General features: G+C 36.5%; 1 protein-coding gene across 3 annotated transcripts in view; it reads left to right on the top strand.

The window, feature by feature from the left end:
- CDH12 (cadherin 12) overlaps window positions 1-15,036 on the top strand; it is a 519,546-nt gene that overhangs the window by 295,412 nt on the left and 209,098 nt on the right. For 2 of the 3 annotated variants that reach the window (XM_056485303.1, XM_056485302.1), the window contains exon 1: window positions 5,930-6,262. The gene's annotated coding sequence lies outside the window, so the exon portion shown is untranslated. Of the gene's footprint in view, window positions 1-5,929; window positions 6,263-15,036 lie in introns of those variants that run through there. The other variant, XM_056485304.1, reaches the window with a different exon arrangement.

Here is a 15,036-nt window from a genome sequence, read left to right as displayed (position 1 = left end):
CTTTTCCAGAAACCAGTAGCATCTGAAAAATCTCAGGCAGAGATGATGTCACATTCTAAGATCTGATTTTCTCTATCATTATGAAAGCCCTGTGGTTACCCTGAAAAATGGACAGATATGATGCTTTATGACACTGAAAATGTGTCCCTTAAAGTGTGCTAGATTTATAGTATTAGTGTGAGTAAGTAGCAGACAGGCTTCAGCTATAAAAATGCCAGGGAGAATCCCAAGACTAAATTGCAGTTCAGTTTTGTCCCCTTCAAGGGGACAAGCAGCCCCTCCTCATTCAGAGAGACAGGAACAGGGAGGCTAATGGATGAGTGTAAGATATTTATGTGGTTACAAGCAGTACATTGCATCCCTGCACATGACTTTCTGCACTATCCTCTTCCCCCTGTCCCTGCATGCTCAAGCAAGTTGATGGCAAAGGGAGTGAGCAGAGAGATTTTACTGAGAAGTTGTAAATTGCTGCTGAGACAGATCATACCACAAATCATGCTGTTCCCTTCACCTGAACAAGAGGGATGTGAGGGAGGAATTGTACTTTAGAAAGGATGTCCCTGAGTCATTCTGTTTCCCACACTGCTCCTGTGGTGCAAATTGCAGGGTGCTCCTATTTTTGCTGTTATGTCTAAAGGAGGTTTATAGCCTCCAGCAAAAAGAACACCCAGACCAGAAACTGCAAACTTTGCTCCAAAACCATGCTCTTGGTTACAGCTGTTTAATTTCTTTTCCAGCTGAGCTGTATAGGGGCATTGCTGACAGAAATTTTCAGCAGAGTTTAACTAACTTCAAATATAAAGTTTCCTTGGTCCTGTAGAGTACATTCTAGTAGTCCCAGGTTCTCATTTCATACAGAAAGACACACTAAACAGATTGAATAGAATTTTGATTCCATTATTTAACAAAAATGCCTTTATAGTGTACATCTGTAAATAAAATAGTACTGCAAACACGTATCACATATTCTATCTCCTTCTTTATAATTATGGACAATAATAATTTAACGGTGCTTGAACATTAATGGTGTTTCTCTGTGATACAAAGTTTATTTCTCTCAGATTGTAGTTAAACTCCAAAAGAGTGCTGGTTTATTTCCTTTTATACATCTTCTTTTTACCTTCATTTTCAAATTCTCTTTACTAGACCTGAATATGTCCTTAAAAATATTATCCCTCTTACATTTCCTGTCACTCACAGGGCTATGTACCCTCTCTACCCATAAATTCCTTACTCTTACAAAGCATAAGTTTCATAAATTCTTCCAAGAACTGAATTATAGAATTTTTAATCACCACCTGCTTTCCCCCTGTCATTATGATTTTGAGGCCATTCCCCTGTGCTACTTTCCTTATATGTGATAGTCTGGCCTAAGTAAAAGGAATGGTACTGATTATTATTGCTAAGCTAGGAGTGAGAACAGTGATCAGATGACATAAAGCAGTTTGTCTTTGTCTGAGCCCCTTGAGGTACCACAAGGGAAAACCTGATGAAGACAGCAGTTTTCCACTGAGTATGACAAGAATTCATCTGTCTCCTTCCATCCAGATCACATCTTTACCTTAACATCAAGAACCTGTTGAATAAGACGCTGAATTAAAGCACTGAATGCTCAAAATTAAACTCTTCGTTACAAATAAATTTCCTGTGTTGTCTGTACTCACTATGGCTAAAGATTTGGAAAGTAATGATCCATATCAAAAGTAAAATATTGGATGATGCTGCAGGAAGGTTGATCTTTATAACCTGCTGCAGTATTCGTTGGTGACCAATTGTACTGCATTTACATGAGATCTCACTAATTTAAAAATCTGCTGTACAATTCCACTTAAATCAATGCTGCTATGCTCTTATAGGCCAGATGAGAGTTTGGAGTTGCCTTTGCTCAGCTAGCACTTTTGAAATTAATGAGGATGAGAGTAAAATTTCAGAACTACCATGCATGACAGTAGAGTATTACTAAGACTTAATTAGTCTTATTGTCTGTGGAGGCCATGGGGAAAAAACTGGTTGCCAAAATATGCAAAATATAATGGTTGTGAAAGATTGAGTGGCTCAAATGCTTTTCTTAGAGCATTTATAATGTCGTATAGTGGTTTATTATTTATGTTTTTCTCTGAAGAGAGGAAGGATAAATATAGCTTTATTTCATCTTTTCTATGTATTCTGCTGGGTTTGCTGCTATCCTAGAGTACTTGCACACCTGATTCCCAGTTTGTGTGTTTCCGGCCAAAATGAAGCAATCTCTCTTTTTTGTTATTTGCTTATTAGAAAAGAAGAAATTACCCAGAAAATTGACACTCTTAGTAAATCCTCTATAGCACTTTTCTTCTTTTTTCATACCAAAGGATCTTTTTAAGTGTAGGGGAAGTGTAATTCTGTGTGTTGGAGCTGTGGACATAGACACAGTTTGCTTCTAGTTCTTTCTGCTCCTGAGAATCACCAGAGCTGACACGACTGAGTCCATGTGTGATTGGGCCAGCAGGAAAGTTGTGACTGCATTAGCACTTTTCTTACTGTTCTTCTATGGCCTTTTGTTCTGTACTGAATTTACATTGATGCATGATAAGTTATTGAACTAAGGTAATTTGTGTCTGTGAACCAAAGGGCTTTGTAAGAATATTAAGAAACTTACACTAGAACAGCTTTCTGTATTTATTTTGGCATTCAGTCTATTCAAATGAATTCCAAGTTTGGAAACACAGCTTTTTAAAATATGCTATTCATCTTTTAAAAAAGTCTTTTAATGAAGCAAATATCTGGTGGTCTTTGACAGTAAAAATACCATGGATTATTCAATGATACTGTAAAGGTCTTCTAAATTTTGCTGCTAAATGATTAGTTGCTCAGGGATTTTTTCTCCCCATGATTAGTATCCTGTCTTGCCTATGAGAAAATGTTTTTGCTTCACATTGAGTTACAATACTGAACAAAGAGCATTTTATTGTGTAACTATTTTAGATTCTGTTATGATTTTAAAATACTCTCACATGTACATATTAATTCTTTCTTATTATCATGACTTGGGGCAGTGAATTCAAAAGGTTAATAAGAGATTGCATAGAATTTTATTTTATTTTTTTACTGCTTTAATATACTGCCCCCTTTGTGTAAGAATGGTGTGCTGAGAAGGGATGCTTAATTTTTTTAATTTATATCAGTAACTATTTAATTTCCTATTGAAAACATATTATTTTTCTGATCTCCTTATTCAGAAAAACCTCTGTCCCTTTATTCAGATGACTCATAGGAACTGAATTCAAAATTTCAAGTTATATTTAGGATTGGGGATAGGACCCAAGGCGCCAGACTTTGCTTCTGTTATTTAGACTGTAGCAAGATTTATGAGTGAGTCAAATTATTGTTTTCTTTTGTTAACACTGAATTTAAAATGCCAGTGTCTTACCTAATAGTCCAAGACTACAGTAAGTCCCAGTTGTTTCTGCACAAACTGAAATCGTGTTGTCACTTTGGGTTTTTTTCCTTCATGCTTCAGTCCCTTTTCTGGATCTGCTGGTTTGTTTTTTTTCCCCAGACCTTTACGTGTGGTGAGAAACAATTAAAATAATTCAGTCTTGTACAATGAACTTCTGGGGAATGTTGACCTTTAAACCTTAAAAAGACAATCAGAACACTGAGTGTGAAAGATTATCATTTTAATTATTAGAGCATAATTTTTCTTGTGTAAAACTACTGAAAAATATTTGAAAAGGGGGTAACAAATGGAAAATAATTACTGTTATGGAGATCTTATAGGTTGGAATAGCAGTTTAAGGGAAGTGCTGAAATTTCTAGGGCTGGTGGAAGCTAAGATTCAACTAAACAAAGCAGCATGAAACCTGAAATAAGAAGCTTACTGGACTGGCAAATAAATTATCTCTAATAAGGTCTTTTTCATATTTAATTTTATTAATTGTACTTGAAATCATAAATAATACAACGTGTGTCTGTGGATTACATGTTTCATGAGGGATGCCATGTCAGAACAGATAAGACTGTAGGCATTGGGATGACTTTCATCCTTTCACTGGTACAAATATATAGGTAAGGAGAACAGCCTCTTTTTCAGTGGGGGCTGTAACAGGAAATCACCTTAGTCTTGACACATAAAACCCTTTACTCAGGAGTGTGTTTATGTTTCACATTAATGTGTGTAAAAGCCTTATTTGATTAATTAGTAGATTAATTATTACTTTGTTACCATTAGTCCCAGGGCAAGCATGAATCCCTGGATGATAGGCATTCAGTAACTTGCAAAAAAAATAAAAAAGTAACCTACATTCTAAAAACTTTGCTGTCTGAGTATAAAATATTGGCAATCTTTCTTATTATCTAGATTTTACACATTGAGGCACTCTTCAGTGGAAAGAGAGTGGCACTTCCAGAGGAGGAGCCTGAAAATTATACGGCTAACACTGCTAGAATAGAAAAGTTGATGTCTTCCTACTGATTGTCTAGTGGAAATATGGGTTACTTACATTTATTCCCTGTTTCTCAAGGTGAAAGATCATTGCTTTCTGTCTTGCTAAATAAATTTGAGATTCAAACTTCCATGGTTACTTCTGAGTGATCTAAATCACACGATACTCTTTTCTCTGTAAAAATGAGTTTTCTGGTGTGAAAACCTTCAGAAAGTAAATATATAATATATCTTCTCTACCACTTAACAAATTAAAAATTGCTTTCTTTATCACTTTGGCTACTTAAACACAATTACACAAATTTACCTGAAAAATGTATGAGTAGACACAAATAAGTAAATAAATTAAGAATTTCAGTATATGTTTATGATTAACTTTATTTCAGCCTTCATAGAACAATTTATGATAATTACATATGAACTAGCATTGCTACTATAGGTTCCAAATTTTCTTCTTTAGTTGCTATCAAAATATCCATTTTCCATTTTATATTGGGGCTTCAGACCACCAATACTAAATATATAATTCTGTGAACAAAATTATTCTTAGTCACAAGCTGATATTTTCATATTTTCAAATCTGAATGGAAAATGGAGTCAATTGCCTAGTGCCATCATCCAAAAACAGGAAAATAGCAGATGAGAACAGTCTTAAAAGTTGACACACTTTGGCTTGACTCATTTGACCATGCAAGCCTGAATACTTGGTACACTGAAGTCTAGTTTCCATAATACCCTTGAACCAAAAACAAGTAAGGAATACACCTCATTCTTCTTTCACTCTGCTTTTTTTTTTTATCCTGATCTAAATTTAAACTGTCATCTTTAATAGATTTATTTGTACCACTGTAAGTGAAAAGCAAATTAGATTCTTTTAAATGCATTCCTTGATGGTTTTTCCCTCTGCTGTAAGACAGGGAAGAACTTGCATTGTTCTATTATTGTACTTTTCTACTGATTTACCTCCATGTTGAAAAGTCCCTAATTTTAAATTCTTTCTCCACATTTTATTTAAATTCCCAGATACACTTGTTAAATAATTCCAGCCTGTTTGGGTTTTGTTGTTCTTTTCTTTTTCTTTCCATGGTGACTGATTGCCGTCTGGGGGCAAACATGAGCCCACCATACTAATTTCACTTATTCTACCCATTAACTGCTATTGTCTCCAGGGTCAGAGACAAATGTATGGATCCACTTTATCTCTCAGCTTACAGAACATCTCATTCAGTGAGCCTTGTATTACGAAATGGCTACATCAGCCTCCAATTACTCAGCTCTACCCTGCGTTGGATGCTGGTGTACCTTGAGAAACAGCATGCAGAAGCACATTTGTTTAAGTCTTCAGATGGTTAACATTGTGCATAACCTCCTCACAAATTACAGCCTCAGCTGCAGCACATCCATTAGTCTGGAAGAATGAAGATTCCCAAGCGGCCCTGGTGCCTTTCCCAATTCCCTGGCGACCCACCAATCCTCTCAGCGCTGTCTGTGCATGTAGGGAGTGTTCGGAGCTAATCAGGTCAATGATCATCTCACGGCTCAGGGGACATGACAGGAGCCTATCACAGCACTTACAGCATCTTCCAGACCTGAGCACGCTTGCTGAGAATCTCGTGTTAAGAAACATTGCTTTGGTGCCTCTTCTCTCACTCCCTACGAGCCTCTGAGGATTTCAGCCTGATCTCTCTCTCTCTCTCTGCTCTAGACAGTGAGGAGTTCACTGAAAAAAAGGCAGAGCAGCATGCGGCTACCCGGAGGGTGTTGATTGAAACTTAGATTCTCCCCGATCGCTGTTGATTGGACTGATGCTCCAGCGTTACCAGAGAAAAGATTTCAATTAAGGTAAGTGCTGCTTTATCTGGCTGGCTGTATCGTGCCGAATTTCTGCATGAAAAGTTGGGACGGAGCGAAGTGCCAGGCTGCACTGCAGCAAGGGACCCGCGCAGCGCAGCGCGGCGGGAGCGGGCTGGGGGCAGGACCGAGCGTCCCGCCCGGAGCGCCGCTCGGGAGCGATTCGGGTGCTCAGCAGCAGCTTAGGAACGATCCTGCGACTCTCTAAACCTTGCAAAAAAGCCCCTACAAAAAACCCCAAACAAACAAAAGAAAATCAGAGCAGCAAACAAAGAAGAAAATAAAAAATTAGAAGCATGCAGGAGTGTGAGAGGGGAGGAGGAAGAAAGGCAAGTGCACTTTCCCCCTGGTGTATGTATTTGAGGAAGCAAAGCAGCTGGAAAGCAAAAGTACATTATGGTAAAACATAATCCTGAATAAGGAGCATCATTCCTTCACCAGCAGGAACTCATAGATGCAGGGCTTCAAAGTCCCATGGCATTTAAATGACAGAGTAAGGGATTCTTGAGATGTGAATCAAGAATATGCATGCAGCTTTCCAGGCTACCGTCAGACTGAAGACTGTGACTGGCATGTGGAAGGAATGTTATGCTCCCAGGCTGGTAGGATTTGGATAGTTGCTTTTGTAGGGTTAGCATTTCTCCTCTGTGTGGTGGAGGGGGGAAGAAGGGTGAGTAGGGGTTCTGTTTCAATACAAGTGTCCAGAAAATTAAATTGGCTGCTATGGGGTGAGAGTAGTATTTGACTGAAGAGAGAGAGGATGCACTTTTTCATGAGCTGATAGAAAGTGAGACATATCAAAAGAAATAGACTGATGCTTGAAGATCTTTTTCTGTAAGGAAAAAAGACAGTAGATGAGGGAGGCTGTTTTGGAAGATTAAATGACTAATAGGAAAATGTCAGAGATTTTTTACACAGGCTGGAGTTAGCTAGACTTGTACCTATGGTCTATCCACCCTGAAATGTCTAAAGTGAACTGACTTGGATAGTCTCAGTCATGTCCATGCTTGATAGCTGTGCTATCAGGGGATGTAATTAAGGAGCTTGTAAAGAGGCCAAACTTTTTAATACCGTAAGGGATGAAATTAAGGTCTGCTGTTGAAAATGTCAATTCTCTCTCTTGCCCTCAAAAGTTAATATATTTTTTTTAAAAAACTCCATCATAATAGAAAGAAAACATTTCAAATATTCATAGCTTTGACAGATGTATAACTTCTAGGCAGTTTGCAAAAGTGTGAATTAATTGCACGGCCTGTTTTCAGCCAATGCTGTTTTATTGTCACTAAGTAACTCTATTGTTGATTATCATTTATTGTTGGAAATACAGTTCATAGCACTATATACTGCTTTAAAAACTCAGCTAATCAATATGGACATATACCTCTCAAGCCTCTGCCCTGCTCCATTCCTCCTCTCCACTTCACCACCTCACCATCTGGCCCCCTTGCACCCAAAAGAAAAGAAAAATAAAAAAGGACTATTTAGGCAAATGTTGGTTATCTTCTGATTAGTTACTCCATTAGCGTTTTCAGTGAAAAATACCAGGTTGTCTTTCTTGCAAAAACATTAGTATACTATATATTATATACTATATAATATATATACTATATATTAGTATTCAATATATTATATTATATACTTGAGGCTTTGTGGGAATTCTGGGGGGTTGTTTGAAGAACACTGACAGTTTTAATTGTCTATCTCTATATTTTCCTTCTTGAAAATTATGTTGGAAAGTAATACTTTTATAATGGTGTCTCAATATGTCCACTGTTTTCTAGAAAAGAAAGCTGGTTTTGGAAGTAGTTACATGCACTCATTTTAGTGTAGCATATGGCTCACTTCATTTTTCATGTTATATTTATATGACATTTACTAAATGCCTGGGTGCTTCTTCAGTGCAAGTCTTGACCAGGGTAGAAGTGTTTCAATGTACATATAAGAATGAATGGATAAGTCTTCACTTTTTTTTTTCTTTTGCAATTAATCCATGTTTTTTCAGCATAGTTTTCATTTATATACATCAGGGTATTAATAATTTAAAAAGCAAAATAAAATTACTTAATGCACTGCAAGGAAAAAAAAAAATCCAGCATAAAGTAGTTACAGTTGGAGACATCCAGGTTGCATACAAATAGCAGGAAGTTCCGTTCCAGTCCTTGACAAGGTCTGGCTACAAACATTGCTTGACGTGATGGCTTTGTTCTCCTTTTGTTTCACAAAGCTGTTGCTGTAAGTAAAAATAAATCACACTTTCACAGCAATGTGTCTGTGTGCTTTTAAACAAGTCTTACAAATACATCTCCATTATTATTTTACAAGATCACATGTTCTATCTGCTTGTAAGTGAAGCGCGCTTGCTTTCTCGTGTGCCAGCCTCAGAGGTTTCATGACATGACAGCTTACCTAACACAGGGAAATGCTTGCTTTTCTCCTGTTTTCAATAAAAACAGACAAGAATTCTATAAGTATTTCCTGATCTTTTCCACTGGTCGGTTGAGAGCCTCTTCATACATAGTTACAATCCTAAAAGTGACCTCAGCAATATGGGAAATAACATTCCTCTCATTAAACAAATAAATTGGGGCATCTGACTTACTGAAGCTTTTCAGACTTGTTAAACATAGGCAGACAGATTACACAGGAAGGCAGTATAGCCTAGTACCCTCCCTGAAGTTGTGGGTTTTTTACTCTAAGGTTGCATCAAATACTATTAAATATATAGCTATATGCAGAGTTCAACTCTTTTTTAGATATTTCAAGTTCTTTGAATGAAGTTGGTGTTAATTTTTTTTTTGCCTCAAGCTACATCTTCTTATTACTGACAGCAGAGTATGATTACTATCTGGCCCAACTCCATTGAAAATTAGTGTTTGATACTAATGCTTTAATGTTTTAAGAGCTTTTTACGAAGATTCATTAAAATGAGGTTTGGAAATGGGTAAAGGAAAGAGAGTTCTATGAAAACTGACATGAAACCAACCATAGACCAGTGAGGAACAGTCCTGCTAAAACAGGGCTAGTGACATGTAATAGGGGAAACAACTGTTAATGACTATAGCTCATAATCCAGATAATATAAAAGAAAGAGATATGTTGTCCTAAATGATATATAATTTCAAGAGAATGGGGTGACAGTGAGATAGAACTTCAAGGGTTAATGAGTTTCCAGTTTCCCTTCTTGAAGATATATGAGGAAATTGCTGTACTGAAAAGGAGATTTTTTTAAATCCTGTTATTAACATGGGTTGAGGAACTAACATCAGCTTTCCTAGCAAGACCATTGTGTCACACAAGACTCTTGTTATCTCTCATTTGCTGTTTTCATAATCTTTTTCCTGGACACATGTTCTCACATCTCAGTGTAGTGCCCTCCTCTTTGTACAGTTTCATTTTCTTCCTAATGATATAAGTTTATCTTCATTCTTTTCCTCTTAGCATTCTCTTGTTCTTTCCTTTTCTTCACCTACCATGGTTCTCTTCCTTTCTTCGGTGCTGCAGAGACATCACTTTTCACACTTGGCCCATCTGTGGAAATTTCTCATTTTTAATTGAAACCAAAATCCCACTGAAGACAGTCCAGTGTTCAAAAGAATCAGAATTGTGTGCTCCAACAACTCTGACATCTCTTGATCCCCTTTTTCTCCAGTTTTCCATTGTACAATCTTTGTGTCAGGGGCTGTATCTCACTGTACAGTAGGTAGTTAGCACAGTAAGATGTGGTTCTGCCTCCAGCTTTGGAGTCTATGTGTGTGTCTAGACTGCAGAAATTGCCTGCTCTTCACTGGCTCATGGAAACAGACTGCAAGGTCTAAGGCATCTGCTTCAGGATGACATTGTTTTTGCAAAAGCATACATTACAGTTAAAAAGAAGCAGAGATTGCAATGTATATATTATGCTTTTAAATGAGTAAGCTTTGAGCATATTTTCAGAGGTTGCTATTTACAAGCCACTGTGAAAGCTGCACTTCCTGAATGACTTCTCAGACTTTAATAAGTTGATATAGAGGTTAATTTAGTCTTTGCTACTAATTTTTCCTGGCTTCTCTTTTTATTGTGGCTTGTCATAGATAGCATGCTAAAGAATGACTTCCAAGCACTGTCTTCTTTTGTATTAACAGAACCTTTCACAAAGGCACAGTTGTTTTGTAGAGGTGTAACCCATTGAAGGCACTAGGTTTGGCATGTGTCACTGAACATTTGTTCAGATTATTATTTGCAGCAAAGCTTTGAGGATACAATGCTCTTTTGGGACAGACAAAGCTTCAGTCTGTTTTCTTGTTAAACTTTCAAGCCTGGTGGTTTGAGTGGGGAAAAAAATTTCCAGGTAGAAAAATTCTACATAAAAATGGAATGCAAACTTACCTTGCCATATTGATTAATGGAATTTGTATTTAGCAGAGATCAAAATCATAGTTTTTACAGTGCTAATATTGTAATGGATTGTTTAAAGGTGCTCTTCTCACCACTAGATGGGAACTAAGAGAGTTCACATCATGAGACTTGGTCAGATTACTTTAGGAGCAGCTGTGATTCATTGTCTGTCTACTGTATCACTTCAGGTTTGAGGGTGAAGAGTCTTCCTGTAAGGATCAGACTCATTGGTGTACACCAGACCATTCCAGGCTGGAGGACCATCTTTCTGCTGTGGATGTCTCAGCTGTCAATACTTTTTAAGGCAATGACTGCATTGGTTGGGATATGTGTAATGTAGGCTTTGTTTACTGTCCTGTGTTGCAGCAGAGGAGGATTTGGGATCTGTGGGTGCCCAAGTCCATCTCTGTACTGTTGCACTGAATGTCCCAAACCTGGAACCACTGCTCAGATGTAAACACTTATGGAGATATTCCTAAGAAAAGTAGAGGTCTGAGATTAAAAATAAGAAAGTGTCTAAGCACCTAACTCACAGTAAAAATTGGTCTACCACATAAGTTTAAAAGTTGTATATTTAAGTACCAGAATTATATGGTCTGTCAACTTTCAGAGAATAATATATTTGGAACAGTCGCCAAAACTGATGATATATACTCAGTTAAATAGCTTGGATGAATAGGTTTTGTTTCCACATTTAGGCCAGATTTATTATTCTTTTCTTGCATGCTACTCACTGATAACATTAATACTTTTTCCAGCAAACCAAATACACTTACAAAATACTGCAATGACTGAAACGCTTTTTTTTCCACTAAAGGTAAATAGGTTTGAAAACCCATTCCTTTATCAGAACATAGACAAGACTTTTGCCCTTTCTTGATCAACAATGTACTTTTGCACTGATCCCATAATCCAGCTTTTTGAACTGGGTCATTTGACCTAGAGGCTATAAGCTTTAGGTAGGTTCCTGGCTGCAGTTCTCTGAAGGCTGCCAGCAGGTGTTAAGTGTAATTGTAAATGCAGACACACATTTTCTAACCACTTGTCTGTGGCCATTTATTAATTTCACAAAAATCTAGGGTTTTTTATGCAATTCAAACACTACCCACAGACTTGGTTTGAACCAGAGACCTAGATTCTGACTTCCTTTCCCTTTTCCTTATGTTTGCTCTGCAGTCCCCTTGGACCATTTATATAGTTAGTTAGTCATACTGCAGTATTCCTGTATATGAAGTTGAGGTGATAGTTTAAGCAGCTCTCTTAAAAGCCAGTATGAAAGTCACAAAATACATTTATTAAGAACCTCCTTGTCATCCTATCTTCAGGCATACTGGCTGTGTGTGTGTGTTACACACTTTCATATATCTGTTTTATATCAAGTTTAATGCATAATTTTAATGGGGAAAAAAATACTCCATTCCACAGTTCATTTTTTCCTATTTAAGAAATGCCACAAATAAAAACAATATTGTCAAATGGAAAATTTAATTACAGATTTCTAAGAATACTTGCAGCATGAAGAAAAGCTAGAAACAAGTATTTCTTTACTAGATTTTCATTGTCTTGAACACACTGAGCAGAATTTTTTCTCAGTACTTCTGCTAGGAATTTGATGATGAAGCCATTCTGCCAAATCTGAGTTCATTCAAATTTATTGCAACAAGCTTTCTATAAAAACTCTTCTAGTTCAAGCAATATTTCATTCATTAAATTGGAGCAATAATTATATAACAGAATGAAAAGCCATTGCCTTTCCATTTTGGAGACTTGTATGTTTGCTTGTTAAGTGTCTTTTGAATTCTCTCTAAAATATTAATAGTATTCATAGTACTTGGTTGCCATAATTTTAAACATATATCTCTTAAGAAAGGTTTCCTGTACTGTCACAAGGAGCACTTTTTATTCCTTTACTACATAAATAGTAATAATTTTGTACATAAGTTAACAAACCCAAACAGATGTTACAAAAGTCCAGATTGACACTATTACAGGAAAAGAAGGAAAAAAGAATCCCTATGCCTTTCAATAAAGGTCCTGTATGATGATCAATCCTCTCAGTAGAGCTGTGTTTCATATAATAAACTTGCTGATTTTTTGGTTTGTCTTTTTTTTTTTTTTTTTCTTTTTAAAACCTGACCTGCTAGATAGTGACACTCAGGTTTTCTATGAACTAGAGCTTTTTGTAATTTAGCCCTTCCTCCTCTGAACTGCTACTTGAAGGAGAATGTGTCAAAAAAATAAAGCGAAAAAATGTGATATACCTGGCTTCTACTTGAATGAGTGCATATGTCAGAATAAATACAGAGTGTGAGAGGTGTTGAAAAGGTAAGTGCTGATAAGGAAAACACTCAAAATAATTTGCTAATTAAAATGCTTTTCAAAGAGCTCCACTTGCCTCTGATGTTTTTGTGATTCAATGTAAAAATTGCTATCCCATTTTTTGATCCTCACTGCATATAAAACTAAAAAAATTTTCAGACACCATTACTTTCTTCTGCATTTGTCCTCATGTCTCTCATCTCATTCCTCTGCTCCTCTTTTTATTATTATTTGTAAATGTCCTTTGTTAATGCGTGGAATGCGTAAGCAACTATTTCAGCTGCATCAATGGACTTCAATCCCACTCTGCATTACCCATCAGATGCAGCACATAGCAATTATCTGTCAGTCCTTTTCACCCTGAGAGCCAGAATTTATCTGTCAAGGACGTATTTGAGTTCCAGCAACCAAGAATGTGAGTAATCCTAGGCTAGATGTAGAGGAGATACTATGTATAGCAGGATGGAGCAGAGTCATCAGGGCAAGCAACTGGATAATTTTAGTAGTTAAAGGGGAAACGAAAAACAAAAAACAAGAACAAAACAAAAACAAAAAAAAACTGACCCAAAACAAAACACCCCAAAAAAACCATGCCCAAAAACCCCATAGGGAATATTAGAAATTAGCCAAATTTTTGTTTGTTTGTTTGTCTTTGTTTGGGGTATTTTTGGTCTGGTAGAATTTTTTTTCTCCAAGCCTGTAATTTAAACTGGTTTGTTTATTTGGTTTGACATTTTTTTTTTTTTTTTTTGGGAACTGCCTGGAACATTATCTTCCAACAAACAATAGGCATTTTTTGCAAATGTTTTCTAAAGGTCACTCTTTTTTAATCAACTCACTTTTTCTGTAATAATTGTATGACATTTTTTTTTGTCCTTTTTGTGATCAAAGAGCATGAATACTTTAAATAGAAAACTCACACACTTAACTGTCTTTCTAAATGTTGCTGTTACAGTTCTGTGCAGGCCTGGAAGGGGGGTTGTTGATCAACCAAAATTACCATTTACTTCTCATTACCTGGTGGCTATGTAATCCTTTTTGTGGTACACGCCTCAGGATGCTAATTCAGGTAAAAATAGCAAGATGCTATGTCCAAATTTTCTCTTGACTGGAAAGTCTCACAACTATTTCTAAATATGTCTTCTTACCAGTCAAAGTATGAACACAGTTCATGTTCACATACCTAGTGACAGATGATGATTTTGATTAACAGCTGAGATTTAATAAGTCTAGCTTGACATAATCTCACTATTTGATAAAGAGCAGCTGGAGCTGGTTAGCATCACCCTCCCTCAGTTGTTTCTATTAGTTCAGGGTTCTACCAGCCAAAACACAAGTGGATCTATCTAAGACATTTTGAATGCAGTGCTTAGGTGCATCAGACATTTCCCACCAGCTGTTCTTCAGGCTCTCTTTGGACAAATGCCATGATGGAGACATAGTTTTTTATCATTTCAAAGCATACTTTGGGATGTTTGGGATCATTCTTTGACTCTCTGCCTCCTTGTGCCAGTTTGTCTTGTGCAAAAATGATTAAGGAAATAGAGGTCTTGAGCCATATAAAATTTTAAAACATACAAGTTCTATCTATGTGTGTTGTGTGGCTTACCTGCTCAGTTTGTTTTCAAATTTTAATTTTGAAGAAAAATAGTCTGATATTAATGATTTCCATAGTTAAACTAGCCATTTTAGGAGTCATTCTTCTAAAGTTTCTGATAGGATATCTCCCCCTCTCCAGTAAAAGTAAACAATAGTATTTGTTTTGGAAAATGTTTCCTTCATACATCTTTAGTGCTTATCTCCTCAGATAGAAATTGTCTTTCTTGCAAATAAACAAAACTTGGGTCAAATGGATTTAGTTTTCATGAGTTATGTAGATTTATTTTTTTAAAAGTGCACTTCATAAGGTATAAATGTGATGTTTTAAATAGCTTGTCAGGAAAAAGAAGTGATTTTTAATGCAGATCTATGAAATAGATGCTCTTTAGTAGCATCAATGGCCCTGAAGGCAAACATTTGAAAAGGCAGAGAGTACCATAACACCAAGATAAATGTTTTGAGCAGAATAGAAG

Source organism: Oenanthe melanoleuca, chromosome 2, assembly GCF_029582105.1.
Source record: "Oenanthe melanoleuca isolate GR-GAL-2019-014 chromosome 2, OMel1.0, whole genome shotgun sequence".
Lineage (NCBI taxonomy): Eukaryota > Metazoa > Chordata > Aves > Passeriformes > Muscicapidae > Oenanthe > Oenanthe melanoleuca.
This window is presented reverse-complemented; position numbering and strand designations above follow the sequence as displayed.